The 19,647-nt window shown below is 41.3% G+C and overlaps 1 protein-coding gene across 2 annotated transcripts in view; it reads right to left on the reverse strand.

Annotated features, from left to right (window-relative positions):
• Positions 1 to 17,561, reverse strand: part of LOC120542382 (SUMO-conjugating enzyme UBC9-B) — a 41,687-nt gene extending 24,126 nt beyond the window's left edge. The window contains exons 1-2 of one of the 2 annotated variants that reach the window (XM_039774817.1): positions 17,424 to 17,560; positions 10,253 to 10,335 (exon numbers count right to left, since the gene is read on the reverse strand). The gene's annotated coding sequence lies outside the window, so the exon portion shown is untranslated. Of the gene's footprint in view, positions 1 to 10,252; positions 10,336 to 17,423 lie in introns of both variants that reach the window. The other variant, XM_039774818.1, reaches the window with a different exon arrangement.
• Positions 17,562 to 19,647: the final 2,086 nt, after the last annotated feature.

Consider the following 19,647-nt stretch of genomic DNA (forward strand, 5'->3'; position numbering starts at 1 on the left):
AAACATTTCACCTTAAAAATGTTATCGTTATCATATGTAAATACGCGCTTTATAAAGTGGCTCAGGTTGTGCGATATTATAACTATAGTGCAAGTTTACAGTGGGGCGATTGTACTTATAAGTACATACAGTTCTACAAGGTGCATTTGATTGAGTGCATTTAAAGTTCTTGGAATGAAACTGTTTCTGAACGGCGAGGTCCGTACAGGAAAGGCTTTAAAACGTTTTGCCGTGGCTGAGACGGCATGTCCTTGAAGCTGTATACCGATAATTCTCTTTCCGATCAGCTGCTGCTGTGATTCATACTCAGATACAGTGATATAAATACTCCGAGTGGTGCAGTGAGAGTAATATGGGAAAAAAGATGATCCGCTGTGGCAACTCCTAACGGGAGCAGCTGAAAGAAGAAGAAGAAGAAGAAGAAGAAGGTGCCGTGACAGTAACAACGCTAAAGCAGTTATGGTATTTGGAATACTATGGCTGTTCACTGGACCATTATATTGTTACAAGTTAATTACAATCAGATGCGTTACAATAACAAACAATATGCGGTTAGTTTCAGTGTATTTATAAAGCCGCGTCAGGAAAATAATGAGTAACCACACAGGAACAGTAGCATTGCTTTGACGCTGGGTGCCGCCAGTCTGCAAAACCGAGCGGAGAACTTGCGTACGACAAGGCATGAGGTACCGTGGAAAAGTGCGTGACTTTACGCCAAGTGTAGGTTTTATACATTGTGATTTGAACGTGGAAAAGTTCTTACGCAACGTTTCTGTGCATACACACCGTTTATACATGAGGCCCCTGCACTTTATAACAGCAGAGGATAAATTCACAAGTATAGGCATTTAAAATTCTGCATATGTGGAAGGGTTATGCATTTTATGGGACTAAAGAACTGGAGTTACACATATGTACTAATTCTAATTATGATGTTTGGTGTTGTGTTTTGAATTAACTCTTCAGGGGCAATTGAAAAAATTAGAGCAACCTGACAAATTAATACAGCAGCCTTTATTGGTAGACAAGAAGAAATTATATGTAAAGACTATGAATATTCAAAAAACACCACACAAGGCACGAGTCAAACCTGTGATGAAAAGGTACCTTGCTATGCTACATTGCTCATAACCCCAACCCCCTCCCTCCCATAGGATGTTCCCCCTCAAAATATTTTTAGAGTTGGGACACATTTCTCTTTCATGTATCCATAGTTATATACAGTGCCTACAGAAAGTCATCATGTAGGAAAATCTATACATTTTGTCACATTACACCACGAAAAATAAAGTTCACTTTTTCTAGCTATATGGTACAAATTTTAACATTCTTTGTCAATGTGAAAAACAGAGTCTAAACATTTTCGGCAATTATTAAAATCAGTTAGTGATATACCTGGTTTGGTAAAGTGATCATACCCTTAGAATGCACTAGTCTATACTTAATCAGATGCAACCAATCAGCAGCCAGAACACACACTAGGGTAATTGTGCCACTGGACATCAATTGTAGCAGTTTCAAATAAAACCAGCACTCTCTAGAAGATTTCAGTACTAGTACTATAAAGGTTCTGAAAAAGAAGCCAACCTGGTTGAGAAAGTGCTGTCAAAAGGTCTCAGGAATAAAGTTGTGCCTTTCTAAGTTAGGAGAAGGCTACAAAAAGATTTCAAAGGCTTTAGCTATCCTTCCCGGTACACTGTTCAGAGCATTATTAAAAAGCGCAAGGTGTATGGCACCACTAAAACATTACCTACATCAGGCCCTCTGTCCAAACTGGATGACCGAGCTAGAAGGGCACTGATCAAAGATGCTACCAAGAGGGCAAAAGCAACTTTGAAGGACTTGCGAGGCTTCATGGCTGGGACTGGTTGATCGGTGCATGTGACAACAATTTCTCAAGCTTTACACAAAGCTGGCCTGTATAGCAGGGTGGCAATAAAGAAACCTTTTCTGAAAAACTGCCTCATTCAGTCTGATTTGCTCTATACAGAAATACACCTGGGAGATTCTGCTGCCGTGTGGAAAAAGGTGTGATGGTCAAATTGACCTTTTTGGATTAAACGGCAACCGCTATGTTTGTCAAAAGACAAAAACGGCACACCATCCAAAACACATTCTACCCACAGTGAAGCATGGCGGTAGCAGCATTATGTTCTGGGGGTGTTTCTCTTCAGCAGGGACTGGGATTGGTCAGGAATGAAGTGAAAATAGATGCTGCTAAGCACACCTAAATTCTTGAGGAAAACCTGCATCCTTCTGCTAGATAGATGAAGGTGGGTCAGGGCTCTAGAGTGCGACCTATTTTCTCAATGGTGCGACTAAAAAAAAATCAAAGGTTGCACCGGTGCGACCAGCCATTCGAGGGGGAAAAAAAACAAAACTCTGGGACTCTTAAAGTCTCCCCAGACAGACATTAGGCCCATATCGTGGTCTAAACCAATCAGAGATAGTGAAGGGCGGATCCCGCCGATTTGGCTGTGTTCCAGATATTCCTGTACGTGTGTGTACGTTTGAAAATGCATGTGATGCAGTCAGACAGAGAGAGGTGAGTAGCCCATCAGGTAAACAGTGGATGTAGCCGCGGATTATGAGAGAAGATGAAAAGAACGACTGACAGCTTTTTCGTTAAGTTAGGGCCTGATCCGTCCGAAAATCATAACCAATGCTCTGACACGGAGCCATCAACCTCCCAAGTTATAGCAAGCCCTGGTCCAGAGACGGCATTAGATAATGAGCCACATACGATCGAGTCCGAGCCCACTGAAATTAAAAGGGGTAAAGTGTATACATTTCGAAAAGAGTGGCTTGACCAGTTTCCCTGGCTAAGATAGAGTAAAGCCGATAATATAGTGCACTGTATTTACTGTAAAGAGTGTGGGAAGACCATGGCCGGCAGTAGTGCATTTGTGACTGGTTCTAATACATTTAGAATTGAAACGCTGAAAAAGCACAATGCATCTATAAAACACATTACATGCCGCGATAAATGCACTGCTCAAGTGTCCTCTCGCCCCGCTGCCTTTCAGTGGCAGGCAGCAGCAAACAGATCATCAGACGAGGCCGAGATGATAATTAAGTTTAACGTTGCCTACAATATTGCAAAAGAAGAACTTCCCTTCACCAAATTCAAGTCCAAAATAATTCTTATGAAGAAAAATGGCTTGAACGTAAACCCGACATACAGCAATTATGTCGCGTGCGCCCAATTTATAGGAGTCATCGCAGATACATTGAAAAGAAAAAAAAAAAAGACGTCTGTGCAAATTGCGAACAGAGTGTACATGGCATTCCTGATCGACGGAGACACCGATATCGCCACAAAGGAATGCGTCATTGTGTACGGTCGTATCTTGCGGAGAAGACGACCGGTGAATATACTTATTGGACACATTGAGGTCGAGCATGCTCATGCCCAAGTCTGGAAGATTTTGGCTAGAGAGAGTGTGGCCAGCTGGTTTAGTCAAGGCCAAAGATCAAGAAGGCCAAACTACAGGAGTTGGCCATCCGAGGGGCATGTGACTGAAATGGAGGATAGTCCATAAGACATTGAACCAGGAGATGTTCAGTTTGAAGACCTTAAAACACTTAATTTAGATTTTCTTTTTAGTTAATTTATCTTGAGATGTTTTAAGTTTAAATTTCAGCTCAGTAAAGCACTTTAAGCATCAACACTTTTTCAGTAAGTTACCTTTATTGTAGAATTGTGCTTGCCTTCAAATAAAGAACTTTATATTGACCAGATTGTTAGTTAATCATTTACAAGTCAATATTGCCTATATGGACAGCGATTTAAAAAAAACAAATAAATAAAGTGAACTTGTAAAACTGTGGTGTTAAATGTGATGCGGTTGAAAATTTGGGTGCACCTAACTTTTGTGCTGGTGCACCTAAGAAAAAAAGTTAGGCGCACCAGTGCAAAAAGTTAATCTAGAGCCCTGTGGGTACATCATTCACCATCCAACAGGACATCGATCATACACATACCGTCAAAAGAACAACCCAGTGGCTTAAGGATATGAAGGTAAATATACCCGAGTGGCCAAGCCAGAGCCCTGACCTAAATCCAATAGACGATCTGTGGATGGACTGGGAGAGTAGTCCATTGGCATTCACCATGGAATGTGACTGAACTGTAACAATTCTGAAAAAAAGAATGAGCATTCCCCAATCTAGGTGTGCAAAGCTAGTATAGACAAATTCAAAAAGATTAATGGATGTAATTACAGCAAATGGCGGCTGTGCCAAGTATTAATCCTGGGGACTGATGACTTTCCAACTCGATCAATCTTGTTTTTTCATATTTTAATTAAATTTCTGAATTGGTCACTGTCTGTTCAGTAGTTTGATGTTGCAAGGCAACATTTGTAAATAAAGCTGTCAAAAGTTCTCTTGAACGTGTTTTTTTATTTTATTCTGAATGACATATAATGTAATTATTTCAAAAGGGAGTGATGACTTTGAATAGCCACAGTAGATCCATGTTAAGTGTGGGGACGTTAAACGAGAGTACATTAAAGCTAAGTAAAATGTGGATGTGAATTTATGATACAGGACTAGAGTGCTGGTCTGAAGCTTCCACTGCATGCACAGCTCTAAAAAGCAAATATTACTGATGTAACAAACAGACACACACCCTCCCACCTACTCTTGTACTAGTTTAAGTAGTCACCCCCCAAAGTGTAGCATGACCTCTCTGCACCTAGCAAAATTATTTGCTGCTAATCTTCCTCAGTCATGGCCAGTGCTTTAACTTCAGTTGTGTTCAAACAAAAAAAAAAAAGAAGAAAAAAAAAAAACTCTTTCATAGATGTCAAACAGAAAAAACACAAAACTATTTTACTGAACCTGATATGGTAGACTAACAGTTCAAAACAGCATTTTAACTAGTGTCAGCATCTAAATATATTTTAGCTTTCATTAGGAAACAGCCGCTCATTTTTTTTATACTAGCAAGTAAAATTTAAAAGGTCAGATTGGAATTACCTGGGAGGTGTAAGTGGCCAAAACGCTATTCATAACTCTCATGCTATACATCAGAAGCACATTAATGTTTAAAAATTCAGGTTAGAGTAGCAGCAAGAATCTTCCTGCCTACATTCTGAAGCAGTAACAAGGGAGCATATAACAGGTCAGAGAGAGACTGAGAGCAACTGGCTAACTTCAAAATCTAAGAATAAATAGGAAAAGCTAAAAGGAAGGACCGAGGAAGTACAAGACAAGTTGATGTTCAGCAAATGACCAAGATATTATAAACCTCAATATACTGTAGACATTACAAACAAAGAAGTAGGAAGGCAGTTGTTAACAGCACTGTTACTTTGACTTATTGACGACCAGGCTAAGCTTCCGAGTGTAGTAAGAAGTATATAGAGAATTGTAGACAGCTCTGCAGATATCAAGCAACTATGACAAGCATCCAGTATACAACAAAAATACTGATCGGACAAGAAGTTGGAACAGTGCTTTATTAGTTGGATACATGAATAAGAAGGATGTAAACAGGCATTTGAAATACAAATTATTGCCATAAATGAAGAAAATAAACAGCAATCATGCAGACAAGGGAGATAATCAATGGAAATAATGAAAAGTAAGCAACAAAAAGCAAGACTGAGTATCTTCTGCAAAGATATGCGGTTTTTCAAATACCATAGAAAACTCCACTGGATTCAGTGGCAACAATACTAAAGGCGGCAATGACAAACCTAGGACATGCAGAAAAAACTGAACTTCAGAGAAATTCAAAGAACAGTACCTAGCAGGAGCTTCAGATTATGACTTTTGCATTTTAACATTCTAAAATATGGATGCTGAAATATCAATACTTTAGTCAAGAAAGAAATATAAATGTCTGCATTACTTTTATGCTAACTGGAACTCGGACTGCTGCCACTTCAGAGTGTGGTGTAGAAAACAACTCCATTACATCTTCACATTTTATAAGTTGTGTCGTGAATCTTCTAGGACTGCACATCGATAATGTTAAATCTTATCGCATTTAACTACTGTAAAATCCCATTGTGGGGGGTGCACAGCCTTTTGGCCTTAAATTCCATAGAGGTTTGTTTTCCTCCAGCATCAACACCAGATGGAATTTGGGTTTTATTCTTTAGCCATCTGACCACAACAGACTATCAAACTAGACTCAGACTTTTACCATTTTAACCATTACAACTCAAAAATAATGCTTTGTTACTTAACTCCTTAATGGATTCTTCCATTTCTACCTTTTTGGTGACAATATGCTGTATGAATACCGTACATTTTGCCATAATGTCTCGGCATTACCAAATGAGGATGCAATCATTTACTCTATGAACAAACAATAGACTACATTATGCTTTCATCATGCCGAGGTTGACAAAAGCTCATTTAAGCTGAGACACAGAATGCATGTTTGTCTCTTTTCATACAAACATTATTGATGTTAACCAAACATTTGGCTTTATGACAGGTGATTTATGTAAAGTGTCCGCTTACTGCAAGCTGAATATGGACAGTAACGTTATACAAAAGCATTCCTCTCCCACAAAAGGTACTGTGCTATATGTAGAAATATTTGACAGGAATGCCAGGTTCATGCTGAATTACTTCTTGTAAAAGGCTCTGCACTAAACATGACTAAAAGCAGCACCAATACTTTTAAATACATTTATAGCTTCTTTGCTTTTTAGATCACAATTTTGTTGAAAAATTGATTTCATTTGTAGTGTTCTCCTTATAAAGGGTTAGAAACTGTTACAACAAAAACTGAAGTGCAAATCAAAGGATAAACCCTCTTGATCACATATACTCTGAGCAATTCTTTACAATTTTACAAGTTTACTATAATACTGCCAAGATATCAGTGCAGGGGACTGGCCTACCTAATGAATTGGAAATATAAAGAAAACAGCCGATAAATGTCTTGTTGGGTTTAACTTGTATTAGTAACACACAGCATTACTTCAACAGCAATAATAAAAGACTCCATTACCCAATCAATTTCATAGTTCTTGAACTGTACCTAGTAAAACCAGAAAGGAACCTTGTCACATAGGGATAGAGATCACCCCATTGTTAATGGGAACAATTCAGGAATCAACCCTGAACAGAGCCCTAACCCAGCTCAGTACACTCAAGCACACACGTGTTGATCCACGGCTAATGAATCTAAAGCATGATGCAAGAGTGAAACCCTGTTGGGGGCTCATATGCTACACAGACAAAAGGCGCATGAAGAGCTCAACCCTGGATTCAGTACTACGACTCTACAATTGTATTGTATCAACAGAATACAAAATCTTGCTTTTGGTTGAAGAATAAAAAGCAACTATGCAACAGGATGCACAATAATGTTTACTGAATCTTGAAGAAATTCCCAAACTGAAAGCGGTACTATAGAAAAGCTGTCAGCACATCACTCTTAAAGTAACAAGTAGTATACCTTATGTCAAGAAACCTTACTACAAACCATAATCTTGTATGTCTCATGAAAATCAGCAAATAGTACAGTCCATGAAGTATATTAATAAAAACATTGCATAAATTGCTTATTTTTCAAATAAATGTAGTTAAAATTAGTGGTTCTCACATGACCATCTAACAACGTCTTTAATAATAACAATAATAATAATAATAACAATAATAATAAATAAAATAAATAAAATAAATAAATAATACTACATTTTATTTCTAATGTGCCTTTCCCATGCTCAAAGTCTTTGGAAAGAGCAAATAGCTGCTACTAAACTGAAGATAAACAGTCCTGACTGCAGGACATCACATGGTTGTAACTGCAGAATATCACCAGAATACCACTTTAAATGTTTATCCTGCAGGATATGTACAGATTAAGAGAGCCTTCACCTTAAAGTATCCCTCAAACTATTTGAACATGTCAGAGTAATGCTAATGTCATACTATTAAGAATATATTTACCCAATCAGGTCATCCAAAATTTGGCTGGGTTACAACATTTAAAAAGACAGACTTTTATTCTTCTTTAAAAATTTAAGAAGATTAGTGCATAATTTAACAGTCTACAACATTACTCGTAATACACAGCGTGCTCCAATCTGTTCAAAACTAGAGTGCCCCACCGATAGTGACAAACTTGATCACAAAAAAACTTCAAGCACACATCTACATATTATATTTGCTCTCTTCAGCACAAGCTGTATGGTGCATTTTTAAAATTCATAATTTCTGACATTTATAAAATTTAAAATCTATAGGCACAAATAGTAAGAGATTAAAGTTTATGAATTAAAATGACCCCAGATTCAGTAGTACTATCTTCAGCTACATTACTACATGTTCTATACGCATGTAAGTCACATCTCTAGAAAAAGAAAAAAAAGAAAATTATATAGGTGATAGAGTATTGCATGAATATCACGTTCATTATCACCTGTAATGTAAAACTGGTCTTTTGATACTAGTGTTGAAAAAGTACACACAACAGGTAGCTTGTGTGGTTTGAGTACTAACAAACAAGGGTCACATTGAGCAATTTGACACTAATCTGCACAGCAAACCTTTAAGCAACACAATGGATAACTTTGGTATTTTTAGTCAATTTTTGCACAATTGTGGCATGCTATCATTTGTCTCAGATTCTTTAAGTAAACTGGAGATTATATAAAACAACAGGTTAAAAAAAAAACAAAAACATGTCCACCCAAAAGCAAATAACCTCATAAGACATGCCTTCTACATCTGCATACACTTATGACATTGAAAACAAAGCTGAAAATAATGCCAAAAACCTGTGCTAAAATTGTTTGGCGAGAAGGAGAAAACAACAACCACCAGGTTGGGTAGATCTGTAAAGTAAACAAACTGAAACGGACGCAATGGTGTTAATTTATATGCACTCCATGGGATAGCTAAATATGCACATTTTACCACAAAATAGTGTGGCAGCTTAAAGGATATGTAAATGCACCCATTCAGAATGGTGGGGGAGAAATTTAGTCTAACCATGAGTCCTTTCAGAAATGCCTACTCTGAGACACTGGTTAGCAGCACATAGACAAAATGCTGATAACCAGTTCGCTACAAGGATACAGCAGAGTATATTTCAACATGCATTGTGAAGGCAGTGAAAGCCGACATCTGCATGGCCATACTGCGACATGTCAGCTAGCCAACTAAGTATGCTTCAGCTTCACAACATCAATAATTAAACTTACTCCAATTAAAGTTGTACACTTGGTCCTTTCAGCCTCAACTGCATCTTCCAATTTTCAGAAAATTTAAAAAGATCTCCTGAAATACAGACTTAAAATTGGCCAAACACTCATCACTACGTCAAATTTATAGTGTTATAAATCAAAATGGTCACGTTTCCCCAACTTCACTGCAGCTACTAACTGTACATATATTTTGCCACACTCGCTCAACCCAAAGAACACCTTTTAATTTCTCAAGTCAGCTCAGTTTTAATTCTTTATTTGTGTATTTAGACTTAAGATCTGCGAGAAATTCATCTTTATCACTTGAAGGTTACAAAGATTAGAATAAAATGTAAAAAACTATACCTAACTTTTGTATTAATGCTAACCACATTACACCCCCAGAGTTAAACAGGATAGCATAATGTAGCACTTACTCAATTTCTGTCTCTTTATCTGAAAGCATGATGAATTTATAATATATGACCAATCTTGAGAAATTAAAACATCAATGTATTATTTCAAAATGTATATATACAGTAGATCAAAAAGGTGGTTTTCATTTATACAGTTTGATATGGTTTTTGCTTCACATCTGCACGGGTGTTGTATTGTTTACACCTGTAAGCTTTCCTTAATATTAAAACCACTTCGCTTAGGATATTTGCTTTGACCCCATCAAGGACACTGTAGAAGTTACTTTCACATTAACGCTGTGCTTTTGAACACTGAAAACGATCTTGTCTAGATTTAGCTTGCCTGTTACCATCAAGGGAGCTCATGTTTACTCTTTTGTAATGAAGACACACCTTATTACCAAAACCACTATGTTTTCTTAGCAATCCAAAAACGGTTCTACTGAAATTGCATACTGATGCATGCAACACTACACACACTCACTGCTTTCAATTCTTGTCCCCTGCTATAACAAAAAAGGTAAATAAAAGCGGAGTCTGGTACACTGTGTGTACAACACACTGAATATAAACATACAAGTGACTTTGCATAAAGACAGAGAGGCTTTGAAAGTGGCATGGTCGATTCAACTGATCAAAATGACAGATCCCACCACTAATGGAGCAGCCTGTCCCTACCTTGTTGGAGTGAAGAAGTCACACAGCCAGATTCAGTTGTGAAAGTGAAAGAAGTGATTATTCACACAGTAACCTGGAGGTGCCTGTCAGGCAGAAATAAGCAGAGATTAGTTTTATATATAAAAACTATATTATATACTTCATCTAAGTTTGGGGTACAATGAACTACAACCTATTCTATATGGTACAATGCAGCAGCCCTAGAAAGAGCATTCTATCCACCAAACACACTCACATGCACACCTGCACTCACAATGGGTTGATATGGCATCAACAAATCAACCCAGCGCACAAGTCTGTGGGGATGTGGAAGAAAAGCCACTAGAAGATGCAAACACAAAGCTCTCTACAGGACAGAAATTCAAAAAGATGGCTGTACTCCAGCTATCACTTCAAAAGAACAAAAACAGACAAAGATGTAAAGATCCGGACAAATTTTAGAAAAATCTGCCGACAAGAGATGAATGAATCACATGTGTCTGACTGGCGAGTTATACACTCAAACTGGCAATCAGATTCTACTACACAGAACTTGCATTACAATTTATATACAAGGGGTGGAAAAAAGGTTGAAAAATGAAAATGGATGCAAGTATGGATAACTGAAAAGAGTGCACATCTTCACTATCTAGTTGTGCCTCACTTATTTGTCAGTATATTACTGGAGCCAAGTCAAGAATGAAGGAATCTTCCCATAAAAATATACAGTAGCATGAGCTTCAATAAATGAATGACCTGCCAAAAAACTTGTGATAACCCAGAAACAAACCAAAATTAATGGAAACAAATAAATTACAATTGTAAAGTGCAATCTGTCAAAACAGGTAATTCAACACTGTCACTTTAGAAGGAGCCGTAGTTTCCTCCTAGACGCCAGCTTTACAAGTCACTGAGCTATCAGAATCTAGAATTTTAGGGTACTGTTTTTATTAATTTATTTTCTTAAACACTAACTCAAATTTTCTGTTCAAAAGTATTAAAATATCATTATTTTATACTTTATTCTTAAAATATAAACAAATGCTTCACTACCTATACTTTATATCTACCATATAATAAAACGCTACTGTGCGTATGGGTGTGTGTCTAGACAGGTGCATGTCCAGCGACTCTCAGCAACTCAGTCAGCTTGTCTTTGGTGACTCAGTGGTAGGGATGATGAACCGGTATGTTACAGGTGCAAACTTCAACTCCTGATTCTTACTATTTTAAATTTTTCACAAAAAAGGAATTAAAATGAAGCATTTCAATGATTACAAGATGAATAACGTACCAAGCAACATCGACTCCCAACAAGGCACAACCGGAAACACCTTCAAAGAATTCATAAGAATACAAATGGTGTTTTCACAGCAGGGAATGGAGCCCCATCTATCCTTGGTAGAAATGAAAAAGTGGACAGGAGGCAAGCAACGCACCCGAAAATGGCATAGTCGGAGAAGCAGGCTTCATGCAAATGTGACTGAGAGAAGCAATGAGCAAGACAGGGTCAGATACAGGAGTATACTGAACAACAGCGCTGATGGTACTCGTAGGGCAAGAGATATCACATGTCAAATATTTTAAAATGTATTTTATTACCTGCCTGAGATAGGCAATGTACCTAGTAACACAACAAAACTTTAATGTTACACCCCTAAACTTATTATCCAAAAGGTATTCTCATCTTTTAAGAAAAGTACATCTGCTATAAAGTTAACACAAGCATGCTCCACCAGGGATTGTTCCTGCCTTGAACTTGATTCTTGTTGGGATAAGCTCCAGCTTCACTGTGACTCCGCTCTGGATAAACAAATCTAGATATCTGACAGGTTTACAGGCGGACTCTAGAGTTTACATTACTGTGTTAATTTTTAGACCTTCAATGATGAATAAAAAATTTGGACGGCGTTTTCCCTCGCCCGGACACTGGTCACCGAGGCCCCCCTCTGGAGCCAGGCCTGGAGGTGGGGCTCGATGGCGAGCACCTGGTGGCCGGGCCTGCACCCATGTGGCTCAGCCGGGCACAGCCCAAAGAGGCAATGTGGGTCCCCCTTCCCATGGGCTCACCACCTATGGGAGGGGCCAAGGAGGTCGGGTGCAATGCGAATTGGGTGGTGGCCGAAGGCGGGGATCTTGGTGGTCCGATCCTCGGCTACAGAAGCTGGCTCTTGGGACGTGGAATGTCACCTCTCTGGAGGGGAAGGAGTCTGAGCTAGTGCGCGAGGTCAAGAGGTTCCGGCTAGATATAGTCGGGCTCACCTCAACGCACAGCTTGGACTCTGGAACCTATCTCCTTGAGAGGGGCTGGACTCTCTACCACTCTGAAGTTGCCACCAGCGAGACGCGCCAAGCGAGTGTGGGCATACTTATTGCCCTTCAACTTTTTGGAGTCCCTGGAGGGGGTGCTAGAAGGCATACCTTCTGGGGACTTCCTTGTACTGCTGGGAGACTTCAATAAACACGTGGGCAATGACAGAGAGACCTAGAAGGGCGTGATTGGTCGGAATGACCAACCCCCCCACCCCGGTCTGAACACGAGCGGTGTTTTGTTATTGGACTTCAGTGCTCATCACGGATTGTCCATAACGAACACCATGTCCAAGCATAGAGGTGTTCATATGTGCACTTGGCACCAGGACAACCTAGGCCTCAATTCGATGATCGACTTTGTGGTCGTGTCATCAGACTTGCGGCCACATGTCTTGGACACTCGGGTGAAGAGAGGGGTGGAGCGGTCAACTGATCACCACCTGGTGGTGAATTTGCTTCGATGGTGTGGGAGGATGCCAGTCAGGCCTGACAGGCCCAAATGTGTTGTGAGGGTCTGCTGGGAAAGTCTGGCAGAGTCCCCTGTCAGAAGTAGGTTCAACTCCCACCTCCGGCAGAACTTCGACAACGTCCCGAGGGAGATGGGGGACACTGAATCCGAATAGGCCATGTTCCGTGCCTCTTTGGCTGAGGCGGCCGACTGGAGCTGTGGCGGTAAGGTGGTCAGTGCCTGTCATGGCGGCAATCCCCGAACGCGTTGGTTCACACCGGCGGTGAGGGATGCCGTCAAGCTGAAGGAGTCCTACTGGACCCTTTTGTCCTGTGGGACTCTGGAGGCAGCTAATAGGTACCAACAAGCCAAGCGGAATGCGGCTTTGGTGGTTACGGAGGCAAACACTCAGGCATGGGTGGAATTTGGGGAGGCCATGGAGAATGACTTTCGGACGACTTCGAGGAGATTCTGGTCCACCGTCCGGCGTTTCAAGAGGGGGAAGCAGTACAGTGTCAAAACCGTATATGGTGGGGATGGTGAGCTGCTGACCTCGACTTGGGACATTGTGGGTTGGTGGGGGGAGTACTTCGAAGACCTCCTCAATCCCACTAACATGCCTTCCAATGAGGAAGCAGAGCCTGGGGACTCTGAGGTGGGCTCCCCCATCTCTGGGGCTGAGGTCACCGAGGTGGTCAAAAAACTCTTTGGTGGCAGGGCCCTGGGGGTGGATGAGATACAGCCGGAGTTCCTCAAGGCTCTGGATGTGGTAGGGCTGTCTTGGTAGACATGTCTCTGCGACATCTCATGGACATCTTGGACAGTGCCTCTGGATTGGCAGACCGAGGAGGTGGTCCCCCTCTTACAACTACAGAGGGAATACACTCCTCAGCATCCCTGGAAAAGTCTATTCGGGGGTTCTGGAGAGGAGGGTCCGTCGGATAGTCGAACCTCGGATTCAGGAGGAACAGTGTGGTTTTCGTCCTGGTCGCATAACAGTGGGATTCCTCGGGGAATCCTGCGGGGGTGCTCCGGGAGTATGGGGTACTGGACCCCCTAATAAGGACTGTTCGGTCCCTGTACAACTGGTGTCAAAGCTTGATCCTCATTGTCGGCAGTAAGTCGAACCCGTTTCCAGTGACAGTTGGACTCCGCCAGGGCTGCCCTTTGTCACCGATTCTGTTCATAACTTTTATGGACAGAATTTCTAGGCGCAGCCAGGGTGTTGAGGGGTCCGGTTTGGTGGACTCAGGATTGGGTCACTGCTTTTTGCAGATGATGGTGATGTTCTGTTTGCTTCATCAGATCGCGATCTTCAGCTCTCTCTGAATTGGTTTGCAGTGGAGTGTAAAGTGACTGGGATGGGAATCAGCACTTCCAAGTCCGAGACCATGGTCCTAAGCCGAAAAATTGTGGAGTGCCCTCTCAGAGTTGGGAGAGAGATCCTGCCCCAAGTGGAGGAGTTCAAGTATCTCGGGGTCTTGTTCACGAGTGAGGGAAGAATGGGGTGTGAGATCGACAGGTGGATCGGTGCGTCGTCTGCAGTGATGCGGGCTCTGCATCGGTCTGTCGTGGTGAAAAAGGAGCTGAGCCGTAAGGCAAAGTACTGAATTTACCAGTCGATCTACGTTCCTACCCTCACCTATGGTCATGAGCAATGGGTAGTGACCGAAAGAACTCCTCCGCAGGGTGTGTGGGCTTTCCCTTAAAGATAGGGCAAGAAGCTCAGTCATCCGGGAGGGGCTCAGAGTAGAGCCGCTGCTCCTCCGTATCGAGGAGTCAGATGAGGTGCCTCCTGGATGCCTCCCTGGTGAGGTGTTCTGGGCACGTCCAACCGGGAGGAGGCTCCGGGGAAGACCCAGGACAAGCTGGAGGGACTGTGTCTCCCGGCTGGCCTGGGAACGTCTTGGGATCCTCCAGGAAGAGCTAGAAGAAGTGCCCGGGGAGAGGGAAGTCTGGGCGTCTCTGCTCAAGCTGCTGCCCCTGCGACCCAACCCCGGATAAGCGGAAGAGGATGGATGCATTTTTAAACCTTCAAACTCAAAGTCACAACGCAGTCAAGTGTTATAAAAACATACAAATTTGTTTTTTAGTGCATATATTGAAATAATAAACAAGAACATGTCAACATTAAAATGACTGCATTCTCCAGGAAGAGGGGAGGTCAGCCTTCAATTTCAGGCCAGCAATGAAACAAGATGCAACAGACCTTATCCATCTATCTAGGTTAGTCCACAAGTACACTCTGCTAAACAGTTAATTGTGACACACTACTAGTGTTGAGGGAGTTGGCAAAAAAAAAAAAAAGGTAAAATAAGTTTTTGCAGTGACTACAGGCACACCGTAGTTATGCAAGTTCTAATGAAAACACCTCAACAAGAGGTTCTTCCCCATCTTATTACTTACGCTTAATCTTGACCCACTTCAATTTACATACTAACCAAACAGATCTGTGGACAATGCCATAAATATGAGCCTATGCTTTGAGAAAAAGCATCAACATTGTAAAAAAACTTCAAGCCAAAATACTGTTTATTTCCACAATGCATTTAACACCATTGTCCCCAAAATGTTAACTAAATCTGTTCATACTTGAACTGAATGCTTCTATCAGTAAATGACCTTAAAGTCTCCTGGCAAATAGGAAACCATGTTTGGATGGGCGCCCACCTCTCAGACTGCCTATATCAGGACAATTGCATGTCCACTGACCACTCAATAAAAATCATTAAGTTTACCAATGTAACTACCATCATTGGACTAATTAATTGCTATAGTAAATGAAACAGCATATAGAAAAGTGATGCATGCATCTTCTGTCTTAGTAGGATACAAACAACCCGGTACTCAGTAACACCAAAAGAGTGGAAATGTTATCTGACAGAATCCCCCCCTTCAAAAATTAACGAGTCTACAGTCAATATGATCAAATCCTTCAAATTCTTGGTCATAACTATCATATACACTCTCAGCTGGGAGAGTAACATCACTTCCAAAACTAAAAAAGGTCAGCAGCAGATGTATTTTCTGCACTGACTAAACTAAAAATGTAAAAACTGTACATATCTGAAAGTGTAATCACGGTCTCTATTGTTGTCTAATGTGGCTCAGCAACCATCTACTGCCAAAAAAAAAACCATGTTGCGAGGTCAACTAAGAAAATAATTGTGCGATTCCGTCTGTTGCAGAGCTCTATCTCAAAGGTCACAAACCATCTCATCACGGACTCCTCTCATCAAGGTCACCACTTATTAAAAAACTCCCTTCTGGTAAACTCTTAAGGTCAACTGAAACTAACGGACATCTAAACGTATTGGTTCGTACAGCCTTAATACTCACAAACCATTAATATACTTCATACATACTCTATGAAGGTGCGCATGTGCAGACACATTACACACACACACATGCTTTCATTTGCATTCTACAACTGTTTATAATGTACTTTGCTTAACTTGTATTACTTGTAGGTGATGTGTTCTGGTGTGAGCAGCTCCAAAGCTACCAAGGTAAATTCCTGTAAATAAAGTAATGGCAAATAAAAGCAGTTCAGATTCCAATTCAAAGATACCTCGTGCGCTCATCCACTTCGCCCACGTCAATACAAAACAGTTTCTGATGAACACTGGCGCACGATGACAAGCTTTCGTGTAGGAGACCGCTACTCAAACGTGCCTCAAGCTAATAAAGCGCCACCACACGTTATGCTATTAAACATGTTTGCATACCGACGTCCCAACGACAAAACATCAAATCACAGACTGAAGATGCTGAAAGCCCCGGCCGCGCCCGCAGACTTCCCCGAGCAGGTGTGCAGCGGGACTCGAGTGTGGTGTAGATGGCGCGCAATATCCGATTCGCAGTCCAGCCATTTGAATTCGATCGTTAGAACACTAAGGAAATTAGGGCCAGAACGGCGACTTCCCGTCATCTTCCGTGTTGCCACCATGCGCTCCCTTTTTTATAGGAATATCGTTGGTACGACAACAGCGACGTAGTCTCCGCAGTCTCGTTATCCGCTGAACTTCCCATCTCAATAGCTGAATTAGCAGCTATGATCGCCTTTTACCGCTCGCCTCGACAAAGTAACGCGGGGGCGCAAACAGCTAGCAAACCTCAAATGCCCCATATTTTACGCAGGATAGAAAAGCTACTAGTGAAGTCTGAAGGAAATCGAGAAAATATTACATGCTGCGCACCTGTGGGCGAGTAAAAATGACTGCACGGCTCCTAGGAAATGCGCCAACCGAGTCAAGCCATTCCGAAAGCACTTAGCCCGCGCAGGACAAAGAGCCGGGCCGGCTTTCTCAGCTCAGCCACACATCCATTCACACCGCAACCAAACAAAACAAGCCGAAAAACTCACGCCGGAGAGCGCGCCTTGGGCCACATCCAAGACGCCACGGCTTTCATCATTTGCCAATTCCTTACCTTGGTTATTTCGAAATTCTATAATGGCCTCTATGGACTAGTATTTGAACGTTTTGTCTTTATTTTATCTCGGGACAAAAAACCCCCCCGAAGTTTCCCTCCTGAAAAGAACACCGAAATTCACCCAGGCTAAATAGGACCCTTCACGCCGTGCCAGGCCTATGCCTGTTGTATCGTACTAAAGGATTTCACTAAGTTCATTTTTTATGGATACCATGGCCTGCTCCCGTCATTTTAAAAATTTAAACAAGACGTTTTAATTCATGTTACAGAGTGTTAACTTGAACACGTTGTGCGCTGTTGATTGTATACATTATACGTGTGGTGTAATAATTTTAACTAAAACGTCGACAGCGATAAACTGAAAATTACAACACTGAAATGAGCAAGATATGAAATATTAACTTAATCCTACCATCTATATTTTTTAAAATAGATGGGACTTCATAAATCCTTTCAAACAGGCACATATTTGGACTACTAAAAATTTAAAGGAGCCGCGTTCGTAGCCAGAGGGAGTGTCTACAAATTCCCGTGTTGCTTTCTGATGAGAAGAGTATTGCGTGCGTGATCACAGCAGACGTCGAAAACTTCACTCTCTGTGTGTGTCTCTCTCTCTCTCTCGATGTTATCATTCCCTACAAAATGATAGTGAAGAATTAGGAAACAGTAATGTTGCTACTATTTCAAAGTGGAGAAGAAATACAGTCTGCCCCATATTCTAAAAAGCGCGAGGTCCCGTGGGGTGAAAGAACCCTGGAGATAAAAAAAGAGCTCCGCTACAACTGATAGCCATATAATAAGTTGAAAATGTCTGAAGGTACAAAAAGAAAGAGATATCCGCTACAATTGACAGGCGTAGTTTTAGGTTTGGGATGTCAGTGGGTTAAAAAAGGAAAGAGAGCTCCGCCAAAACTGGCATTCGGGGAATAGATTTAAGATGTCTGGGGCAAAATTCAACGAGAGAAAGAAAGCTCCGCTACAACTGACAGTCGTAGAGCAGTTTTAAAACGACGAAAAGCACATGTCCTGGTGTGGAGCTTCTTACACAAAACAAAGAAAATGATAAGCGTTTTACATAGAAGACTAGACCAAGAGTTCGTGCAAGATGAGAAGAATCTAGAGAGCCTTGACTTTCGAAGCAACTAAAATAAAACTCGTTACGGGCACCATCGAAAACTCCGACGGGCGGACCTTCTTGCTGACCCCACGGTGCATTTATTTTGCGAACCGCCGGGTTTGAAAGACAGAAGTCATGTAACCAGCGTGATTTACTATATTCTGTTAAGAGTACTGGCAGGTGAAGTCAGTCACTCGGGGCGTGGGCATCCACTGAAAAGGACGGTGGGGTGAAATATCCACCACCCCCTCATCTTTTTCTGTGAACCGCAAATTTAAGGAACATACATAGAGACCGGCAGTTCTCCTAAGAGAGGTAAACAATTTATCTGGCTGATATTTAAGAACAATATTGGAAAATAACCCCACTGACATGGGGTTTTTTTTATTTTAAAAGCAGTTTTTGCAAAAAGTTTTAAATTAGTGAGATTATATTCCAATAAACGTGCAACTGTAAGATCGCAAGGTTAAATAGAGACCCCGGGGTCCTGCACGCAAGGAAACCTTAACAAATGGGACAGAAAACGGGAGTGTATCCGGAAGGTTGCAACCAAAGGAGATCCTGCTGTGCTGGGCCCTTGAGCAAGGCTTTTAACTTGCAATGCTCCATTAGCACTGTAGGACGCCTGGCCCGAGGGGGTATGCAAAAACTATCAAATTCCTAATACAAGAAATTGTATAAGGCAAAATAAAGAAAAGAAAAAAATGCCAAATAACGGGAAAAGCCCACATTTTCGCTGACAATACATGCAACCACAGCAATACTCTGTCCAGCACACCTACTGATCAAAACCAAATATGACAGGTTGCCTACCAAGAATGATTTCCTTGAAGAAAGGTTGTTCATGCTCTTCTTACAACATAGCCGCCCAGGTCAGGGTCAATGGCAATTATAAACCTATCCAATCAGACATAAATACAGTGCATTTAAAGGAGCAATAACCCTGATTGGTTGATATGATTGGGACACCATCAGAACAGGTATGTCATAGGTCTCATCTGTGAGATTGTACATTTAATGTATTACCCAAACCGCAAAAGAGAAATCATCCATCTGGGTGGTCATTCAAAACAACAGCCCAGTAGTGCAGTGAAAAGTTAAAAG

This window comes from Polypterus senegalus, chromosome 13 (assembly GCF_016835505.1).
Source record: "Polypterus senegalus isolate Bchr_013 chromosome 13, ASM1683550v1, whole genome shotgun sequence".
Classification (NCBI taxonomy): domain Eukaryota; kingdom Metazoa; phylum Chordata; class Cladistia; order Polypteriformes; family Polypteridae; genus Polypterus; species Polypterus senegalus.